This window comes from Symsagittifera roscoffensis, chromosome 5 (assembly GCF_963678635.1).
Source record: "Symsagittifera roscoffensis chromosome 5, txSymRosc1.1, whole genome shotgun sequence".
Lineage (NCBI taxonomy): Eukaryota > Metazoa > Xenacoelomorpha > Acoela > Convolutidae > Symsagittifera > Symsagittifera roscoffensis.
Window position 1 is genome coordinate 17,776,877 of NC_087066.1, and position 22,386 is coordinate 17,799,262.

Here is a 22,386-nt window from a genome sequence, read left to right on the forward strand (position 1 = left end):
CGACTAAACATGTATGCTGGGCCCATGTTGAACAAGTATCTGGGGTAAACCAAATACAGGGCCAAGAGCAGGCTGATGGACATGCCCAGTATCTCCTGTACGAAGGCTCCGAAGATAGTCGCCGTGGTGCCGAACACTCCTGCCAAGAATTCTTTCTCCCAGCAAGGACTCAAGAACTTGAGAATCTCGTAATCTCTCCTAGTCTTTAATTCGCCGTTGGCGTGCTCTCTCCAAAATCCTCCAATCGTCCCTTCATTGGCGGCCGAGACAAATCTAGCCACCGTCATGTCTCTCGTTTCAGCTAGCTCCAGTTGCTTCTCTAGAAAACTCCAGATTTGTTTCACGAGGAGTGGTGCTTCCTCCCTCGTCTTATTCGTGACGTTCTCCAGCCTTGGTGTCAGGAATGGCCACCAGCCATTCTCTTGAGTCAAGCGATATTTCATCGATTCTAACTGTTTCTCCGTCTCGACCACATTTCTTCTCTCGTTGCTGGGACCTCTAGACCTGCTGGTGGAATTTGCGACTTTCACATCCATACTCCGGAACCACAGGCTGGCCGTCAACTGGTTTATCGCCGGGTGGTCGTCCCCGATGACTGGGCTGAACTTGAGTTGTCTAGCAAAGTTCGATATCTCTAGCAAGAGTACCTCATCCAATACAATCAGGACGTCGGCCAGTCCGTAGAAGCCCCTCAGTGCATGAGATATGTCAGCCCATGCCGCCGGCAATTCTGATTTGTAAAGCCTCAAGTTCAATGGCTCCAGCTCTCGATTGGGGGCTGCCATCAGAATCCGCCATTCACTCCCTTCTGCTATCAGGATCAAGACCGCGTACACGAATTGTAGGGCGGGTGGCATATTTGCGTATCCTGGGGATGTGGTAAACACCACCTTCGTCTTGGACCCAAATCTCGAGGCTACGTTCTCTTGTACCTCATTCATCGCCGCAAATAACGCCTGAATAGCCTCCCATATCTTCCTTGATGTCGGAATCTCCTTGCCCTTCAGTTGCTCAAGAAGTCCCATCGCGTGCAGGTGATCATTCATTCCTGCAAACATTAGCAGCTCAGGTTCACAGGGCATCTCCGACTTTATTGCCACCACTAGAGTCAACATCTGGTTCAATTCGGCTCCTGGCAAGGAGTATACCAGAGTCTCCGGCCAGAACAACTTGGGAGACGTTCCTTCGAAGTCCGATCCCGCCACAATGACTACTCTTGCAGCAGCTGGATCTGCTCTATCATAAACTGCCAGAGTTTTGGCCAGTTGGGTGCCACCACAGGGCTTCCCGTACCTGGGATCTTCTGCCAACTTCGGACCTTCGTAAGCGGCATCAGGCAATTCCATTCCCCCCGGATTGAGTAGCTTGTCTACCACCTTTAACTGCGCCGGGGTTGCCAACCTGATCCTAGCGATGCCAGTTCGGTGCTTGGGAGGTTCTGTTATAAGTCCAGGACCCCCCAACAGTTTGAGAGGCCTGTAGTTAATGGGTCCCATGATCGTTTTTGTGGGAATTCCAGTCAGGTCTGTGGTCTCCATTAACTTCGCTCTCGAGAAGTGCGCTTCGTGAGCTTTCAACCAGTCTATGCAATGATGTCTATTCAAATCCTCGTGCGACACTCGTTCGATCCCCAGGGTTTCCGCCAACTCTCGTCTGCATTCCAAACTCTCTAGATCCAGTTCCTTCACCTTCTCAGGATATCTCAAGCGGGCAGTCTCCATAGACTTCTTTTCTCTCCTGCCATCTGCCACCACCACAGAGGACATCGCCGAGCCCGGAGGTGTTGATGACTCTACCTCCTCCGACTCCATTGGCGTGGCACTCTGCAATCGGGTCTGATTGCTCCTTGAACTGTCTCTAGTATCAACTCTCGCTCCCAAGCGACCAGCCAAGGCCCTCGAGGCAAGGAATGGTGGGTTGGGAGGTGGTCCTAAAGTGAATTGGGCTGTCTCCAGCAGGTCCGCCTCTAGCGTGTTAATGTGTTCCTGGAAGACGTCGTTCAGCCACTCCGCTCCCCTTGGCCTATCGAAATGGATTCCATCTTTTGAGGTGTCTTCAGGGAATCCCTTTTTCTCCATACGTTCTGCTATGTCCAACAGCCTGAGAGGAAGCACACTCTTCCGGTGTATGTCTCGGATCATCTTGTTCAGGCTCCGCACCTTCTGGTTCATCTCTAGGGCGTGCTGATCAAACATCATGTTGTAGGGGACCGTGCATACCGTCAGCAGGATGGGGTCCATCTGGATCCTCAGTTCCTCAAGAAGGCAGCTCATCTTGTCGCACAGCCTCGCTACTTTCCTCGCTTCTCCCCTTGACACGTCGTTGGTCCCAACCATCAGGGTCACTGTGTAAACTTTGGTCATCCCTAGCATGTCCAGGGTTGCCAACATCTGTGGCGTGGCAGCTCCAGCGAAACTCAAGACTCCTGTCTGCCAATGTGACCGTATCTGGGTCAACACCCGCACCAGGCTATCCCCTATAATTAGGTGAACTGCACCCTCTGGCACACGAGGTGGCGCTAGATACTCCACCCAGGCTGCGTCATGGAAGCAGTTCCTCCTGGCTCCCTGTTCCGCACTCCAGTCCAGCCGATTGTGCCTGTGGTAGTTCCCTTCTGTATTCTTCTTATAGCTTGCGATCACGACATTCCTGACCGGCTGTTCTCTCCAAGTTGGGGGAAGCTCTGGCCTTGTCGATCTTTCACGACTCTGCTGCTGCAATTTCTCGCCTAGCTCCTTCAGGCGCGATGAGGCGCCACTCACCTGACTGCCACTCGAGGTCGAGGTTGGGGTATATCCTGGTAACACCACATCCATCAGAGGACGTACAGGTTGTGTCTCTAGGTTGCGCAAGGAAGGCGTCACGTCATTCGGTATCCAGACCTCTAACCCTTCGCTCATGTGTTCTCTGGCCTCGCGGTCAAGGTTGAACCGTCCTCTAGCCCTGGGAGCTTCATCCACCTCCATGCGCGACTCTGGCCTCGAGCTGGTCACCACTCGTTCGTTTGACCTGGCTCCCTTCTGTGCGTCAAGCTCGCGTTGTCGCTGTTCTATCCTTTCCAACTCCGACTTCAGTTGATCACGATTTGCGACGTTCTCCCGCACCCTCAGCTCCTGCTGATGTTCAGCCCTTAGCATCTCAAGTAATTTCGACGTCTGATCTCGCTCGTCGACTGCCTGGTCTCTCTCCAGCTGAAGCTTCTCCCTGTCCAGCTTCGCCTGATCCCGATCGAGGTTCGCTTTATTCCTTTCCTTCAGCGCCTTCTCGAGCTCTTTCTTTAGAACCCCCAGATCCGGATATGCCTCTGTCGTCTGTTGCGCTCGCGACATCGACGGCACCTTACTCGAGCTCTGGCCTGTGGATCTTGCTGTTGGTCTCGTCGGTAGCGGAAACTCTCCTGCGCCGTGTTCGGTGTTGTTACTCAGGCCAGGATTTCTTGCCAAGTCAAAACCCCTTACTCCTCCATCCGCATTCCAAGATAACCATCTGGTCTGTTCTCGATTTGATATGCCCTCGGTGGTGTAGCCGACCATCAAGACAGCCTCCGTCGCAGACTCCCTGCACTCACCCTGGTCCTCCAACTGGAGGATCGCATTCAGCATCACCGCCATTCTCTCGTCTATCTGGGTGTAGTCCAGGTCCCTCAAGCGTCTGTACAGCTCGTCAAGAGTGGGCTTCTTCAGAGCCGCGGGCACGGAGTTCCAGAATCGGTCTGCCATTTTTGCAACTTCGGGATGTATATAGGTAGATGTTAACCAGCTCAAGAATTACCTTACCAACTCAAGAATTACCTTACCAACTCAAGTATTACCCAATTGAAGAATTCTCTAGAAATGTTCTCTTGCAAGTACTTGCTGTAGATTCGGATTATCGCGTGTTCAATCAAGATTCTCTCTTTCTGTTTCTCGCTTGAGTGTAGTTGGATTTTCAACTTTGTTTTTCAAACTCGATCTGAAAACAGAAAGCTCATTAAAACTTAGCATGTCACGTTCCTAACCTAGAGACCCCCTTCTACCCATATCGTTAAAATCTTATCATTCTCATATCACTTAAAGCAATTCGATTGGATTTTCCCTTAAGAACATGCAGATTCATTTTGTGTTTTAGCACCATCAATTCTTTCTTTTAAAATTCAATTGTCATGCCAATCACATCTTAAGATCCCTTTACCTGCGCCGCACCCCAGTACCTAACTCAAGACTCCTCCCTCACACCCGACCTGATACCTCCATGTACCCGACTCAGGCGATGCTCAAGTAGTACTTCTTGTGAAGATGCACCATTATCTCTGTTTCTGCAAAGACCACATGTAGGATAGCGTACAATTCTCTCGAGCTCAGTTTGCCCCTGTTTGGGTCGTACACCGGCATCGAGACCTCCACTATTCCTCTTTCAATCATGAAGTCACGTAGTCTTGTCAGTGCCAATATCACGTGTTCGGGATCAATTGTGTTTCTGTCGTTGACTCTCGTTACTAGGAAGCAGAGGTATTTGCCCGGGACTTGTGCCACTGACGGTGGAAGCGCTGCTATGCCTCCCAGTCCTGGCCTCTGTCTGAACAGAAACTCTACGTTCTGGTACTCTCTTTTGAAGTCAGCCTCCAATCTTGATTTGAAACTCATGTCCGCCGTGATGCAGATCGCGCTGGTCCTGTTTGACAGGATGAAGTCGCTATCCGTTATCATGATGTTCTCTGAGTATTCATTGGGTATTTCGAATTTCGTTTTGAAATTCCTTCCTATGGTAGGCTCTGGTTCTTCTTCCTCCAGTTCCAATCCGCTTGTTTCCCTCACTTCCTTGAGCTTCTTTATCATCAAATTTTCGGTGTGGGTAAGTCCTACCCCCACTCCCCGGACGAAAATATTTATCGACGTCCCCGTCGATGTAGTCGGGTCTGAATTGTCCTTGGGGATGTCCAGTGGCCTGTCTGTTGCTGTCCATCCGAAAAGAGGGTCCTCTGTCTTCATGTAATTTGCTGCTGATACATCGATTTGCTGAATGCTTTGTCCTTCGCGGCTCTCGTCTTTGACATCACGCATCCACTCTAGAATCCTCAAGTTCGTGTTCTCCCTCCTTTCTATTTCACTCTGCTCGAGATCCGTCTCCAATTCTGGCGTCGAGTAATCATCCTGCGGATAATGTCCACCATCGTCAATGACCTGCCATTCCTCTTCGGCTTCCAGTTCGCCTGCGCTTAGTAGTTCATCGCCCAACTTGTCTGGCTGTATCTTATCGATCAAGAAGTCATCCCCGTACCTATTGTACCTCATACCTGTTCGTTTACGATTGCCAGTCCTGGTTTCCGGTGGTGTTGGTCGATCCGGCTCCATCCACTTCGGTACCTCGTTTTGCTCTGGGTCGTTCCAGTCTTCTTCTACAAATGAACCTGCATCCGACTCCACTTCTATCTTTTCGTTGTCGTCCAAACTCAAGTTCTCATTACCATCATTTTTCTCTCTAGTGCCTTTCTCATTCACTTCGCACGCTGGTTCCACCACCAGGTACTCAAGACCTTCCATGTCTTTTGGTAGGCACCAGTCCTCCGGGGACGGGACATGAGGCTTCAGATTTTCGTAATGTGCTGCTCGCCCTGTACTCAAGCGATAGAACCGTCCTTGTTGATGTACTTCCGTAATCATGAACGGTCCTCTCCATTTCTTGAGTAGTTTCTTTGTTCCCTTGGGCGGTATGACATTTTGGAAGACCCACACGTATTGGCCCACTTCGTATGGCTTTGCTCTTAGTATCTTTTCGTCATATTTCTTGCGTTGCCTCATTTGCGCTTGCGCCGTGTTTCTCCGACATAGCTCGTTTAGCTCTTGTTGTCTTTTGATCGCTTCCTTCACGTATGCTTGAGGTGACGTCCTCTTCCCCTCGTACTCCGGGTAGAAGAATGTTATAGGCATTGCCCTTTCTCTGCCTGTCAACATCATGAAAGGACTGATACCCGTCGTTGAGTGCTGAGTACTATTATAGGCTCCTACTACCTGTGGCAGGTATTTGTCCCAGTCCGTCATGTATCTCGAGCAGTACACCCTGAGCATGTTGACCAGTGTCCTGTTCTGTCTCTCTACCAACCCATTGGTCTGTGGATGATAGGTCGTCGAGTGCGCTTGAGCAATGTGTGATCTCTTCATCAATTCTTTTGTCAAGTCCCCCACAAAAGCCTTGCCGTTGTCCGACTGGAAAGTCAGTGGACAACCATACCGCGATATCCAATGCGTTATCAGGTGATCACATGTCTCCTCTGCTGAGGCTGTCTGGCACGGAACCGCTTCCGCCAACTTGGTGAAGTGATCTATTATAACTAGTATTTGGTTATAACCCGACTCCGTCATGCAGATTTTCTGATGGTCTATCTGCACCACTTCATTGAATTCCGAACTTTCGACAGACTTGAGGGGAAACTTCATCTTCCTTGGGTCTTTTACTTGAAGGCATGCTAGGCAGGCATTCACCCATCTCTCGCAAGCTTTTCTCATTCCCGGCCAGTCGAACCTGTGAAGTATCCTTTGTTGTACTTTATCTATCCCCTGGTGGCCCATCTGGTCGTGTGATCTGAAAAGCACCTCCGTTTGGTACAATTGTGGTAGTATGATGAGGTTGTGTTTGTGTAATATTTTTTCCTCATCTCTTCTCTTGCACGCTACCACCCCTTCAGCTGTGTGATAAAGTAAGTCTCTCTTTTCTTTGTAGAACTGGCTCAAGATCTTGTAGCTGTCTTCCTCAAGTTCCCCCTTCTCCTTGACTCCCGAATGGATCCATTTGGAGAGGTTACTTGTCATTTTGTCATTCTTCTGGGCCCTTATTAGGTCAGACAGCCTGTATCTCGCCTTAACGTGCTCCTTTAGCGCCATGATCTGTCCATTCATTTCACCAGGGTTGTGGATGTCATCGCTCAGCTTCACACATATCATCCTTTTCACGATTTTCATGTCGTCTTCTGGTACCAGATTCGTTCTGACGTTTGAGTTGCACGATAGTTCCCTTAGTGGTTTTCTTGAAACTGCTATTTTCTCGAGCTCTTCACCACCTCGTACCTCTTGTATTTCCAGATTGTACGTCCCTGAAGATGGATCCGTCTGTAATTCCCTGTCGTGCTGTCTTATCTTCTCTTCCGCCAGTATCATGCATAGACTGTCTTGGTCTTCGCTGCTCTCATCCGAGTCTTCATCCCATTCTTCACGCTCCCCGGACAATTTCCCTTCTCCGGTTTCGTCTTTTTCCATGAATCTGGACCACTCCCCGGACTCTTGATCTAGTCCCAGGTGTTCAACTTCTTCTCTGAATGTTACTTTCTTATCCTTGACTTTTGTCTGTTCCAGAATTTTTTCGGGGATTTTTTCAACTAGTGATCGCACAACTTCCCTGCTATCAGTGATGCTTCCTTTTGAGACGTCAGTATTGTTCACTGTTTCTTCTCTCCGAAGTATGGTTAGTTCCGGTGCCTCCTGACCTTTCCCTTGGATCACGGGCTTGTCATCTGATAGTTTCTCAAGCAACCTCATTAAGTCTTCATCTATTCGGACCGTTCCCTCCTCTACCTGGATGAGATGATAACCTTTTGCCTTAAGTGTTTCCCTCACGATCTTGGACTTGAGCATTATTCCTATCGGAATCCTTCTGCTTTTCTTCAAGATGGTCTTTTCAAGAGGCTCTTCCGGCAATTCGGGATGATCTTCAATCGGTTTGGCTGATTTGTCCAGCCATCTCGTGAGTGGAAGACTGTGGTACGTTTCTTTGTCCATGAAGGAGAAGCCGTCTTTGATCTCAGGTCTGTCCGCCTCTCTTTGTTCTTGCCTCTCGTAGAACTCCGTCTTCTTACTCAAGCTGTCAGCATTTTGATGTTTATCTCGTGTTCTGTGCTCAATTATCATGTTGTATCCATCCAAGCGAACTATCCACCTCCCAATATAGCTCTGGTCCATTGAGTACGTTTTCAGCCAGCTTAGTGCTCGGTTGTCGACTCGCAGCTTGAAGGGCTCACTGCCTAAGTATGCTCTGTATTTTTCGACAAAGGTGACCACCGCAAACATCTCTGCTTTCGGTGCTCCGTACTTCATTTCTGTGTCACTTAGGACCTTGCTCCCGTATGCTATTGGTCTCAAGACTGTCTTCCCATTCCATTCTTGTTCTTGATGGAGAATCCCAGAAATAGCGACTACTGACGCATCCGTGTCTAGCACGTACATCCCCTTCTCAGTCGGCATACCCAGTACTGGTGCCTCACACAGCTCTTTCTTTATTCTCTGGAATGACTCTTCTGCCGCGTTGTTCCACGTGAACTTCTTGCCCTTGTGTCTCATTAATTGTTGCATCGGGTATACCTTGTCCGCATAGCCCTTGATGAATTCTCTATAATAGTTGGCGAAACCCAGGAAGCTCATCAGCTGGTGCTCCGTCTTCGGTGATTTCCAGGTTAGGACTGCTTCCACGGCGTCTGGGTCAGGTCTGATACCGTGTTTATCTACCATCCTGCCCAAGTATTTAATCGAGTCCTTGAGTATCTCGCACTTTGATGGTTTACACTTCAGCCCCGATCTTTTCATGCACGCGAACACCTCGTCAAGCCTCTCAATGTGGTCTTCTAGTGTTGGCGTTGCTATTACCACGTCGTCCACATAGCACATTACCAGGTTGCCGTACTTCTTCGTCACGCCTATCAACGCGTGTGCCATCAGCCGCTGAAACGTGGCTGTTGCATTGCAGAGTCCAAACGGCATCCGTTTCCATTGAAACAGACCCAACTCGCAGGCGAACCCTGTCTTGTCCCTGTCTTGCTTCCTTAATGGTACCTGCCAAAAGGCCGAGCCTAAATCAAGAGTCGTAAAAAATTTCGCATCACCTAACTTCGAGAGGCTCTCATCAATTCTAGGTATGGGATAGGCATCCTTCACCGTGACGGAGTTCAGGTATCGAAAGTCACAACAAAACCTCAACTGGTCGCCTTTCTTTTTGGCCATCACTACTCCACACGCCCACGGTGACTTGGATGGTTCTATCATGTCATACTCTAGTAACGTTTCGATTTCTTTTCTACACGCGTCCGATTTGTGTGGGGTCATGCGCCTCGCCCCCTCCCTGTGTGGCACCGCGTTTTCCTCAAGTTCTATTTCATGTTCAACAAAATTACAACACCCGATATCCGCCTTATGCCTTGAAAAAACCTCCTCGTTCCGCTCTAGTACGTCCTTGATAGCTTCGAGCTGTTCATCTTTCAGTTTGCCCCTTAAATGTTCAATCTCCGGCAGAACCGGTTTATCAGTTTGCCTTTCATCTAGTGTGGGTCGCTCTGGAAAGTTCGAACAGCTCGAAAGCCCATCGTCCGTTTCTGACTTAAGTGATTTGATAAAACTTGAAGAATCTTTTATTCTCTGCAATCGTCTCAACATACCAATTTTGTCCCTGTGATTAGGACAATCAACAACTTCATTTTGTTTTGAGTTTTCAATTGTTTCGTATCGAGTTTTAACTGGTAAAGCATATCCCAGCTTCCTCCCTCTCTGTATCGTGATCGGTATATCAAGGGTATTCAACAAGACACTGACGCAGAGGCCGCTCTTCGTTATCGAAAATGATCTTCCTAAAACAGCAGCGCTTTGACTATTGGGATTCGGAACTATACACACTTGCTTGTTGTCACTTAGTTCATTATAATTTTTCATCCTCAAGCTTACGATTGCCGCTTCATTAGCTTTTAACCTCACTCTCCTACTCAAGAATACCGGTGCTTTGTTTTCATTCGCCATTATTAAATTTACCGGTTTGATTGCGTACCTCCTATCCGGGTTCCGTATCCTGAACATTGCATTATTTAGATCAATCGTTACGTCGAAATTCCTGATGAAGTCTCTGCCCAAAATGAATTGGTCAGATTCATCTAGGTTTTCTACCACGATGAAGCTCATCCACAGGTTACGTTCCCCCAAATTGAGGGCTATTATCGGCGTCCTGCCCAACACCCGAAGGGCCCCTTTGTTTGCAGCTGACAGCCGTATTCTCGAGTCTATCAAGTCACCTTTGTCAAAGCCCATCTTTTCCCATGTTTCGATTGGTATGACGCTCAAGACTGCTCCCGTGTCGAGTAATCCACGTAACTGAGTCTTTTTGCCATTTATGTCTAGCACGTGCCCTGTCACGTCTGCTTCCGTCCCGATGTGCATTGCATCTTCTTCGAGCATAGCACAGTGTCCAATCGATCTTACTTTCAATTCTTCTTTCCCTACATAGATTTGTCCAATTAGGTCTTCGTCGCATGTTATCATCGTCTTGGTATAGATGTTGATTCCATCTATATTTAGCATGACCTCGTGTGGACCATAAGCTTCAGTGTACCTATTATCAACACGTACCGATTTGCTGCCCCCTCTCGTGAGTAGTGCCCTGAGCGCTCTAGAAGTCGTTTGTGGACTTATTCCACTCAAGTAGTCTGCATACACGTCAATGTGCATTATCGTCTGGTCGCTCGGCTCGCTCAAGTTTCTGGTTACCTCGTGTCCGCCCACTGTGATTATCGACATTATTCTTGCTCCGATTTTCGATATTCCAAAAGGTTTACCTGTCACCATTTTCACGGTGTTACAATTCCCGGTCTTCATTGAGCCCGTTCTAGCCTCTGGTATTGAGTTCGATCCGGTTAATGCTTCGTTAAAATTCTGTCTTTCGATCTCCAACTTTAGTCGTTGCTCTATTTCTTTCGCAGCCAGATCTTGTTTCACTTTGGCAATTGCTTCCGTCGCCGCTTTCTCATAATTTATCTCTAGAGAGCTTCCGGCCGCGGGCTCTAACGCACCGCTAACATGTGTAACAGCTTTCACTGTCTTCGTCGGCAATTCGGTGTTTGGTGCCCCCAAGTTCCTAGATTCAAACTCGTTTTGCCTGTTCCGCTGATTCTGCACCGCCGCTAATGCCAACTTATGTTTGGGGTGATTCTGGTCCTTGACCGCTTCCCAAAACAAGGGACAATCCATTCTGAAGTGCCCCTCCTGGTTACAGAAGAAGCATCTGGCGCCTATCTTGATGATTAAGCCATTATAGTACTCGTGTTCCTCCATCTGGCTCATATCCTCTTCATCCGGTGCATAACCTAGGCTCTTCATGCCTTGTTTGTACGTTGTGCAGTCAGCCACATGATAATCCGCTGACCCGCAGTTCGCGCATGATCTGCGCTTGTCCATATCATCTCTAGGTTTGTACCATGATGACCTCTGGGGTTGGCTTCCCCCTTGCGTGTTCCTGTTTTCGGAATATGAGTACTTCTTAGGTTTCATCAGCATGTATTCTCCTGATTTCTGTCTCATTTCTTCTGGGGTGGGTGCGCTGTCCTTCGACAATGTGTAGTATGTTGCTAACATTGTCCTTAAGTCATCACTTTTCACCCCATCGATGAACTTCGAGGCAATGCTAAAGTTCCGTCTATTTGTCGACTCCTCTGGGTCACTCCTCCTTCTCAAGCTCTCGAGGTCATCTAGGAACCGATCTATTGACTCGTCGTCCCTCTGCCTTCTCTTTTCAAATCGCATCATCGCTTGGTGACCCTTCATGCCTGACCCGAATCGATTCAGCAATATCTCGAAGATCTTGTCCGCGGTGTCGCGTTCTTCCTCCTTCTTTGCGACCACGCATTTTAATGCCGTTCCTTCCAAGTTGCTCAGTATGGCTGTACATGCTTGTCTTTCGTCACTCAAGTTGTCTTGTTCTAGATGTAATCTCATCACTTCCACCCAAGTGTCAATGCATCCATCGGAGTCGTCCTTGAATTCTTTTGGCTTCTTGAATGTCTTTCTTGATTTTCCCTCTCTCCTGTCGCTCGAGTCAGTGTTCCTCGTGGCGAAGGCCTCTAGAGTCCTGTTCATCATCTCCCAAGTGCTGGCCCATGTCATAGCATCCGGTCCTGTGTTGCTGTTAGCTGTTGAATCTCCCGGAGCAGTCGTTGTATTCGACGTTCCATTCTTCATTATTGTTTTCGCAGCTGTTGGTGCTATGCTTCTCGTATCCCTGGTTAAGGGCAACGGTTTCGATTGTCGTTTGTTCCTTTGTGGTTCTACAAAGTCAACTCTGGTGCTTTGCGTACGATCCGCTGCCGGTCTTTCTTGTGGAGTGGAACCTCTCAAGATTGCATCCAACTTCGCCTGTATTGCACACGAACTCTCAGCTTGACTCTTGCTCATTGTGTCCATTCTCCTTTCCAGGCTCCCTAATTGGCTGTTGACATCATCATATCGGTTCTTCAACTGTTGCATGTCTGTTTTGATGTTCTTTTCCCGTTCTTCATTGGTGGCTTCTACCTTATCTGACATTTCCTTGAGTCTCTCATCTGTTGCCTTAGCTAGGTTAAAATAACTGTCTAGATACTCGTGCTTGTTGTATCTTATCTCCTTTTTTATCACCTCTCTGTCTTCTTCACTGTGCTTAAGTCTTTTGTCAATCTGATTTAATTTCGCCAACAAGTCACCCAGCTCAATGGTAGTCTCTTCATGGTCAGCTGTCGGTCTCTCTTCGGCCGTAGCCTCTGCTTTAGCTTGTTCCTCTCTTGAATTGGCTTCTGAGGTCTTCGTGCTTACTGTCCCAAATGTTCGTGCTCTTTCTGCTTTTGGTTCTTCAGTCACGTTTTCTTTTGTTTTTATTCCGAACATTATTCCCAATTTTTCCGTAAAAGATGTCCTCTTTACTTGAGAGTCTTCTTTCACCGTTTCTTCGGTGTTGCCTATTGCATCTTCAGCGTCGTCTATCGGTGAGAACTCTATGGGTTTCTGGTTCGGTTCCTCTGCATTGGGCATTGGAGTTGACTCTGTCGCCATCTTCCTTGTTTCATCCACACTTTGATCGGGTGTCTCTAGATCAATCTCGATGGTGGGTTCTACTCGCTCCCCTTCCATGCCCTCTTTCGCCCTGTTCTCCGCTGTACTCCTTGTGCTGACCATGTTAACTGAAAAGTTCGTCTTCGTTATCTTTGGGCCCGTTGATGTCGTTCCGCGCAGCGATGAATTATATTTCGTGTTTGATCCAATTGACCTTTTTTCGAGCACCGGTACCCTACTCCGCCTCATTATTTCTATTTACAACTGCTCCTATTTACAATTTTATTATATACACGATTCTATTCTAAGGGTAAAAAAAATATTTTTTTTTTTGTGGTAACAAATTCTGTACAACGTGTTAAAAACCTTATCCAATTCTCTTTCTAAAACCTCCGTTAAACTTTCCTTAATTTGGTCTTAACCGTACCTATTTCGATTTGTCTTATTCTGTCTTAAGACACACTTGTTGTGATTCTACTTCAATTTTTATACCGTCCCAAGACTATTCGTCACTATCACAGTACTCTCCGCTAGTGTCCTAAGACCCTTGTACCAAGACTACTGTCCCAAGACTAGTGTCCCATGGCTAGTGTCCCAAGACTACTGTCCCAAGACTACTGTCCCAAGACTAGTGTCCCAAGGGTAGTGTCCCAAGACCAGTGTCCCAAGGCTAGTGTCCCAAGACCAGTGTCCCAAGGCTAGTGTCCCAAGACTAGTGTCCCAAGACTAGTGTCCCAAGGCTAGTGTCCCAAGACTACTGTCCCAAGACTAGTGTCCCAAGGGTAGTGTCCCAAGACCAGTGTCCCAAGGCTGGTGTCCCAAGACTACTGTCCCAAGGCTAGTGTCCCAAGACTACTGTCCCAAGACCAGTGTCCCAAGACCCTTGTCCCAAGACCACTGTCCCAAGACCACTGTCCCAAGACCCTGTCCCAAGACCACTGTCCCAAGACCCTGTCCCAAGACCACTGTCCCAAGACCCCTGTCCCAAGACCCTGTCCCAAGACCACTGTCCCAAGACCCTGTCCCAAGACCCTGTCCCAAGACCCTTGTCCCAAGACCACTGTCCCAAGACCCCGTCCCAAGACCACTGTCCCAAGACCCTGTCCCAAGACCACTGTCCCAAGACCACTGTCCCAAGACCACTGTCCCAAGACCCTGTCCCAAGACCACTGTCCCAAGACTTCTTCGGTACTGTCCCAAGACTCGTCACGGAGTGTCTTCCTCGTTGTAGGGTCTTCTTGTATCACCGTACCTTGTACCACCACTCAAGCTCTAGTAAAATTTTCCCAAAAACCCTCTCTTAAAAGCCAAATGCTGACCCCCCTCTTTTTTTTTTTTTATAACCAAACACAAATCTTCACTAAAATGCAACAAAAATCTAAGTAAGAAAAATAATAAAAACAGAAAAATGAGCCCACCTGAAATTCAAAGGTGACCAATGTCTACCTTTCGTCGAAAAAAAATGTCTGGTACCTAATTGCCACGCGTTCCTCCCCCCACTAGTGATCTTGTGGGGTATCACAAAAGCTGTTTATATCCGGTCCCCCCTACCAAACCAACCAGCGTACCAGTCTTAACTCGAGTTGAATTTTGGATCTCCACCTAATATTACCAACGCGTGTTAATTTCTAATGTAACTAAGTCAACGATGTCGACTAATTAGTTACTCTAATTTCCCCCTTTTTTACAATTTACAACCGCCAACCTCTAACTTAACCAGTCCCCCTTCTAACCTCCCCCCTTTCTAGCCCCCCTTCTTAAGCCTAAAAATTACTTTAAGCGCCGGGTGCTAAACCTCTCAAGAGAAAACCGTAGACCTGTTTCCAGGCCTGCTCAAGTAAAAACGTTCCTCAAAACTGGGGGATTTCGCTTATCCAATTTTACACTTATCTCCTATAATGTAATGTGGATTCTAACGATACCCGTTCTGCCCAACTTGAGAACTCGAGAATTGCCAAATCCTTCTTGGCTGCTTTCCCACTCACTGGTCACCTGTTCCAGTCCAGTCTCCTATTGGTTCAGCTCAAGTGTCCCTGAACCACTTTCCCACTCGGCTGGTCACCTCTTCCAGTCAAGTCTCCTATTGGTTCAGCTCAAGTGTCCCTGAACCACTTTCCCACTCGGCTGGTCACCTCTTCCAGTCAAGTCTCCTATTGGTCCAGCTAAGTTCCAAGCTATCTGAAAACCCTTGACGACGCCCCACTTCGGGCACTTTATTCAGTTTACTGGTTTAAATTGCTAGGTTGATCGAAACGATCGATTTTGTAAAACAGTATGGGTATACTATTTAATTAATATAAAGGTTTGATCCAACTAATCTGGTGTCAAAGTCACTGTCTTTTTTCGTTTTATGGTTTTTGTTCCTTTTTCTATTCTTTTTTGGTTTTTGTTTTGCTTTTTGTCTTTTTGCTCGTGTTTTTGTCTCCCTAGTTGCCCCCCTTTACTCGGTTAGCTAAGCCTCGTTCGGAGAGCGTACCAGGAAATTTTCTCGAGTTTTCTTAAAAAGCTATCACGGTACAACCGGAAGGTTTGCACGTTCCTGTCGAACCGTACCGCCGGTACTCTAGAATGGGCATTCAGCCCGAAGCTGTCTCAAGTGGGTTCGACTCCGTAGTCTTGATGTCGTAAACACCCAGGAGCGCCATAAAAACACTATGTAACATTCGTCTACTGCAGTCACACATGAGGCTTAAGAAAAATAGGCCCTATAACCACTGGCTCAAGGGTCAGGGACACTATCTCTTGTGTTTTTCTACCTCAAGAACGGTCGGAGCCAGTTCGGTTCGCTTGTGACATGAGACTACGACCCGTTACAGCTTAAAGGCTACTACTAAAATATCCCCCCACTCTAGAATTAGAAACGTCCCCATACTTAGGTCTCTAGATACCCAAAATACATGAACGCCGTTAAAAACCGGGTTGGAACAATCCGTTAAGTTACTTTTTATTAGACAGTGTAACTTTGATCCATTTCAGATGGATCAACCTAAAACTCGCCTTACCTCAACATCACAATTATAAAACACACTCTAGGAATTTAAATTAAGTACTCACATTGTAGCACGCTCAAGAACCAGGAAGTAAATAAGTCGGTAAGCAACTCAAGAATTAATAAAGTAACTAAAATGAGTCCAATGTCAGTCAGTTTTAATAATAAGAATAAGTTTTTTCTCTAGACTGTAAGTTCTCGTGAACCATTGGGACACTCTAGCTGTCCACCTTTCCACCGAAGGTTCACTCTAGTCCAGTTCCGAATAATACTCCAGTCGTTATGATCCAATTCGAGGGAATGCTCTCGTCTCTGTCACAGATGGGACAGCTCTACTCTCGATTATTATAGTGATGGAAATTGCGAATAGCAATTTCCTACTGCTTTTTCTTGCGACTTTCCCGCGTTTTCGACTCAATTGTTCTGATCTCTTTTTCTGATTTTCAGTTCTCGCGAGAAAATCGTGCATGACAGGTTCCATTCGAAATTTTGAAAAATTAAATTTCACTCCAAAATCAAGTGTTTTTTTGCTTCTCTCAAGGTCAAACTTCCAAATATGACCGACTGGCACATCGATCGTGCACCTCTCAGACACATGATACAGGATCGAGTGATGGCCATGCTCAATCGGTTCCGTAGCCAGCTTGTTGTGATAGGGCGTGGAATGTCGAGTTTTTCTGATAGTAGGGTGGCAAGTCGTTTTACTAGTGCTTGTGTGGCGGGAGCCTGACCCCCCGAGGTGGATAAGACTATTGGGCAGAACGACGCACCTTCAATTTCGAGCACTCGCGATTTGTAATTCCTCCTTTTTTCTGTCTCATGACGTCGGTATGTCTGTTGAATTGGTCCACTGTTGGTTTTACAGAGTGGACTGAATACTCGAACGTCAAACAGAGTTTTCTCAAATCTACCTCCCCAAACACCACTTGCACTGATGTCCAATCTTGCGCCAGCTTGAGAATTTGAACCTGGTGTTAGAGTCCGGTCTACTTCTTGCAGCTGAGGTTCAAGTGCTACATCGTGGCAAACTTGTGACAGAACATTTGCAAACAAATCACGTATTTCGTTGTGGCGAACTATTGGGAAGCCGCCCTTTGAGCAGCTCAACGCATGTTCAACGTTAAAATCTTTGGAACAGGCACATTTGACAGGCATGGGATCGGGAGTCAGGCCGTATCTCAGACATAACGCATCACGAAAATTTGACTTAGTTAGTGAGAAACCTTCAGTTTCAATCGGTAACATCGTTAACCATGCAGAAGCCCCTCGTTCACTTGCTAGCAGTACCATTCTTTTGAGATCATTCGAGCATTCATCAAGAACTTCGGTCAAACGTTGCTTTCATTCTGCTCGATTGCTCTTGTACACTTGATTTTTTCTTCTTTGCTGTAGGCTGAAGATACTTTCCATGAGTTCAAAGCTTCCAGAAACAACAGACTCGATTAGAGGTTCACTGATGTAGAGTGACTTTTCAAGAAAACTCTGACGAGTCAGATCAATAATACCAAGGCCTCCTTCTCTACAAGGTAACTTCGCTACTCTCATCAATTCGTCAGATATAGCTCGACCAAAAATGTTGGGCAATAAGGTATCCTCTATGAATGTTTGTATTGGCTGAACTAACTCGATGATGTCAGGTGTGGTTCTGAGTAAGAAAGTGTACTTGCTTTGCAAGCCATGGGTCAGACAAGATAGTGCGGCCTGTGGCTCCGTTTTTGCAATGTCGCTAAGCGTCTGTAGCTCAGCAAGCCATTCTTCCACCAAACCTGATACGTATTGTTCAACAAACTTCTGGCTTCCAACAACCGATCCAAGAACTCGCTGTCCTTCCGTGAGAACTTCTACGCTCGATTTCTTGAATATCTCCCTGGCTTTTTCCTCAAACTCTGGTTTGACAAGAACTTTAGTTTTCTTCTCATTCGGATAGTACCCAAAGCTCGGTCCGAATGTAGAGATTTTGTCCCACCATATCTTGAGGGCGTCTATGTCTCCTATCCCGGTTGCATCGTCAGCAATCCAAACTTGCTTGCACCCAGGTGTTTCTGTGGCATTGATAATGGGCATTGCTGAAACTCCAAAAAAAGGCATAGCTAACGGGTCACCTTGTGTGGTTCCTTCTTCTGACTGAATGGTATCACCAGAAAGATAGAGTTGAGAAGGCTCTCGATAAAAGTGCAAATTTTGGAAAATCCAGGGCACAGTACTTGAATGTTTCTCAGGGCTGTTTGTCTGTTGAGTTCATTGAACGCATTCTCGGCATCCACTAATAGCAATCCTTCGCACTCATGGTCCGTAAACATTTTTCTGATCGCGTGAATAGCGGCTTCACATCCAGCTTCATGGCCTGCAGAAAGTTGTTTGTTACCGGCAACTTCACGGATATATGGTTTCAAAACCGATAGAGCAGCTTTACCAATTAGTCTTCGTAAAACTTCAGTTATGCCAATTGGTCTGATGCCTGGCATCTTGTCCAGTGGTATTAACCTACTATCACGGAGATTGTTTATGTAATCAGGGGCAACGTGCTGTGTGCACAACTTTCTCGCTACCCCGGCCACAGACTGGCAGAGCGTATTTGACGCTTGTTTGTGTTCTATCAAAAACCTTTTCCATTGGACTGCGTCAGTTGCGGATGGCCCAGCTGCTCCTCTGAGTTGCATCGCGGATTTTCTTATAAGACCTCCAGTTATTCTGTCAAATAGCACGGGATGAAAGATATGTTCGTCTTCGCAATTGTCGATTACAGCTTCTGACTGAATGGTGCGTTGTCTTGGATGCAAATCTAGTAGATGTTCTTTCACAGTTTTCTTTTTATTTTTGTTCACAACCTCTTCTTGTAACTGCAATACACCTCCGCCCGGATCTCCCGATAAATTTGCTATGGCGGCGCCAACTTTTCCTCGTTTCATATTGTTTGCGAACGTTTTAGCGACACTTTGATTTCCGCGCTTCTTTTGTTTTTTCAATAGCGCTTTTTGTATAGCTGAACACTCAAGTAGCAGTTCTTCAATTTCATCTTTATCCCACAAGACAAGACGTCTCTAAAGATTTTTGATATCTGCCCTTTGGTTTGACTTGTCGGACATTTGCAACAACAGTGGAGCCATTATCATTGCCGCATTCAGCGAATATTCGGAATTCGAGCCATTTTCTGCAAATGAGTCTAGTAACTTACTCATTTTTTTGAGGAAGTCGGTGGCTGCGTTGCATCTGGGGAGGTAAAACAAATTGGGCTGCCAGTCGGCGCATGTTTGGTAGGCCCTGCGAAAAACCTCTACAGCTTGTTCATGACTTAAAATTCCAAATCTCGAAGTTTTATTTGTTTTCTCGTAGTCGGGCAGTGGACGAATCAACAGTGTACCTTGTTTTGGGGGTCGTAAAACGCTTGCTGACGCTTCGATATTCATACGAATTGAAGTTTCATTCAGCGTTAAACGGTCCATGAACTGTGATAAGCCTGTGGTTTGTGATAAGCCTGTGGTTTGTTGGCTGCCAACTTCCAGAATTTTGCAGTGTTGACACAAAAAGCCATCTTCCCAGGCTTTGGACGACGAAAGACCGCTACATCGGACGTGTACATACCCACAATTTCCACACCACACGCCACCACCTCTGAGATGTGTCTTGCATTGACTGCAGTACGCCTGCGTACTCTCCTCTTCTGTCTCCATTCCCTCTGTCGACGGATCTCCTCTTCTCGTCGTCGATGAGGATCCACCTGTCTTCTTCGGCATCACCCGTTGGCGGGTCCACCCAGCACCCGTTGGCGGGCCCACCCAGTACCCTTTGGCGGGTCCACCCAGAGAGGTAGAGTGGATATAGTCTGAGAAGCCCAAAAGTCCGGAGTATCAACCGCGAGTGAACTTTAGCCCAGAGCGAGGGGTTAAACAAACAACCAAACTACTCCTGTTCTTTGTCGTCGTCTGGGTCCGCCTCGCGTCGTCGCCTGGGTTCGTCTCGGGTCGTCGCCTGGGCCGGTCTCGCGCCGTCGTAGGTGTGTGTTGGATGTTTTTACTGGAGGTCGAGCACGCGCTGCAGGTTTTCATCGATCATATCCAACATGAAACTATTTAATAAGTTTATCACAACAATTAGGATTGGATAACTTGGATAGAAGTAAAGAGAGTCACATGGTTGGGAATCATGCCAAACAGATTCAGAAAAAACCAACACCGGCACAGAATAAACCGGAAATAAAAGACTCAAAAAAGAGAATAAATAAAGAGATTACGTAATAAATTTCAGGCAAAATGTTTGAAATTGTTACATAATAGTTGTTACATAATTTCAGTAATATTTGTAAAGTTTTGATTGGTTGAATGTTTAAAATTTTGAAATGATGATGTGTAGGACACTTTTTATGATCTTTGATTGTTTTTTACAGATAGTTTAGAATTTTTAAAACCTGAAGATGCACAAAAATGTGCGAAAACGTTTGCTTGAAATTACAATAATAAAGCCTTCTCAAAGTAATTTATTATGTAATTACATTGTTTAAATTTGATTGGTCAAAAAGTTTTAAAGCATCTATAGACATGTTTCTCATTTTCCAGATCTGTGATCGTTTTGTAAATATTGTAAAACTTTTAATCCTGATGATGCACAAAATGTGCGAAAACGTTTGAAATAACATTTTAAATTTCTTATAAATAAAGAGACCTGAGATGAGACTACGGGTCTTTCATAAAACTTATAAAAAGCTGCGCTGTTGTTCCCTTGGCTCTATGAATAAAAACGTCTTCGAAAGTAGTTTCATCATCAAAAGGGCCGAGTACATAGTCAGCGTTCGCAACCTGTTTTGCAAGGGAGATTCTCTGCTTAAAAAACTACCTGCCCTGGTTTCCTCGGTACACGTGCTCAAGTTCTTACAAAGTTTATTCAGAAAAATCTCAGAGCTGAAGCCAGTGGCATACTGAACTTCAAAAGCCATTGGTTGAAAAATATATTCATTATTAATTAAATCGCTACATTTGTCAGTCTTTCGATCTTCCGCCTCAGCCGTTCCGGGGGTAACAAACCGAGCCTGTGCTTATTCTACTAGGGGCTAGGGAGTCCATACAGTTACATCCCACAAGAGCTGCCTACCATCACTCAGAGACGAGCGTCAAACCATCTGGTCGCTTCTGATCTGTCATGTGGAGGTGTCGTGGCTTTGAAACAGAAAAGTGTAAGTAGAATCGAGCCCTTGCTTTATTAGGACATTCAAATTTGAATTACTAAGGAATCTCCATGCAATTTGATGCAAAATTGGCAATGTTATCCAGCTTCGGTTGCATCTTTTTTGCAAACGCAATATAGTTTTCCACAAATTTTTGAACCTAAGCGGAGTCCAAAAGCAATTCTAAGCAGCCGATTTGACAATTTCAATCTTAGAATTTTACGCGGTATGATATTCAACCATTGCGATCCGAACTTATCCTTGTGAGCATTGAAAATGTTTTACATCAGTATGTCCTGTATGAAAAACATCTGAAAAATTTCCTTATCAAAAATGGGCTCTGTCCAATGTTTTTGAATTTCGATTACAGAGCTACCGGAGCTACTTCAAATTCTGCCGAATCAAACCCAAGTTCTAGCATATCGTTATATTTTCCATTCTCGTGCTCCAAACCCAAAATTTCAACGAAAGTAGCTTTCACTCCTACTGCTGAAGCTAAAAAAAAAACGGGTAAATGTGACAATGGACCAGACTGGTCAAAACGCAATTTCGCATTCGAATTTTTATTGCAACATCTAACCTAGAAGATTGATTGTTTTTGTGAATTAGGGAAGTTAATTGAACGGTCAGACAAACCGGGAACGGTCAGTTTTGACTGACAAGCTAATTTTTAATTTTTCGATTTGGACGTGAAAGACACGTAACCTTTTTTTTTTTTATTTCGCACACAATGAAACTGCGAAATCAGAAGGAGAGAATTCTCAAGGACAAGAACAATGGAGAAACGACAGAGGATTGAGATTGTGATTAGAAATTGTCAGAAACCACTCCGGGTTGTAACGATTGTGCCGCTACAATCGTTACTGAGCAGTTCACGAGAACTAGGAAGGGTGTTGAGACGACATGTCCAGCCTTCCGAGAAGAAATAGGAGAAGTCGGGCCCAGAACTCAAGTTGTTATATATAAACTTTTAGCTTACTGGTCATGTCCTGAGTCGAATATAATTAACATCCAAATTCGTTTTCAGATCATGAGAAGCTAGGAGTTAACGGAAAGGGTTGATCCATCTTCGATGGAGATGATGATTTTTATCTATGGAATAAAATTAATAGTAAAATAATAAATAAGCAGTAGCCCTGTTTTGAGGAGTGATTTTGTGGTCTGGGGATACTGAGACCCAGCCATGAGCTCACTATTTTTGCATGTAATTAAGTTAAATAGAGCGTTCTGATCGAAGACGGAAATAGTAACGTTTTTGTTTGTCGACCCGATGTTGGGAAGACCACCAAATGAACTGGCTTTGGCAGAGACGGTGAAAAGCATATAGAGCTGTGTTTAGACGCTAGCCAGTCATTTTAGAACTTAGCTTTATTTTCCGTCGATATGTACATGTGGGCGAATGTTACACAAAGCTTTTCAAAACTCGCTACAACGAATCA

At 46.0% G+C, this 22,386-nt stretch overlaps 1 protein-coding gene across 1 annotated transcript in view; it reads right to left on the reverse strand.

Moving 5' to 3' along the window:
* The window catches only part of LOC134845460 (uncharacterized), a 68,714-nt gene extending 48,832 nt beyond the window's left edge, over positions 1-19,882 (reverse strand). The window contains exon 1 of the mRNA XM_063862350.1: positions 19,856-19,882. The gene's annotated coding sequence lies outside the window, so the exon portion shown is untranslated. The remainder of the gene's footprint in view (positions 1-19,855) is intronic.
* Positions 19,883-22,386: the final 2,504 nt, after the last annotated feature.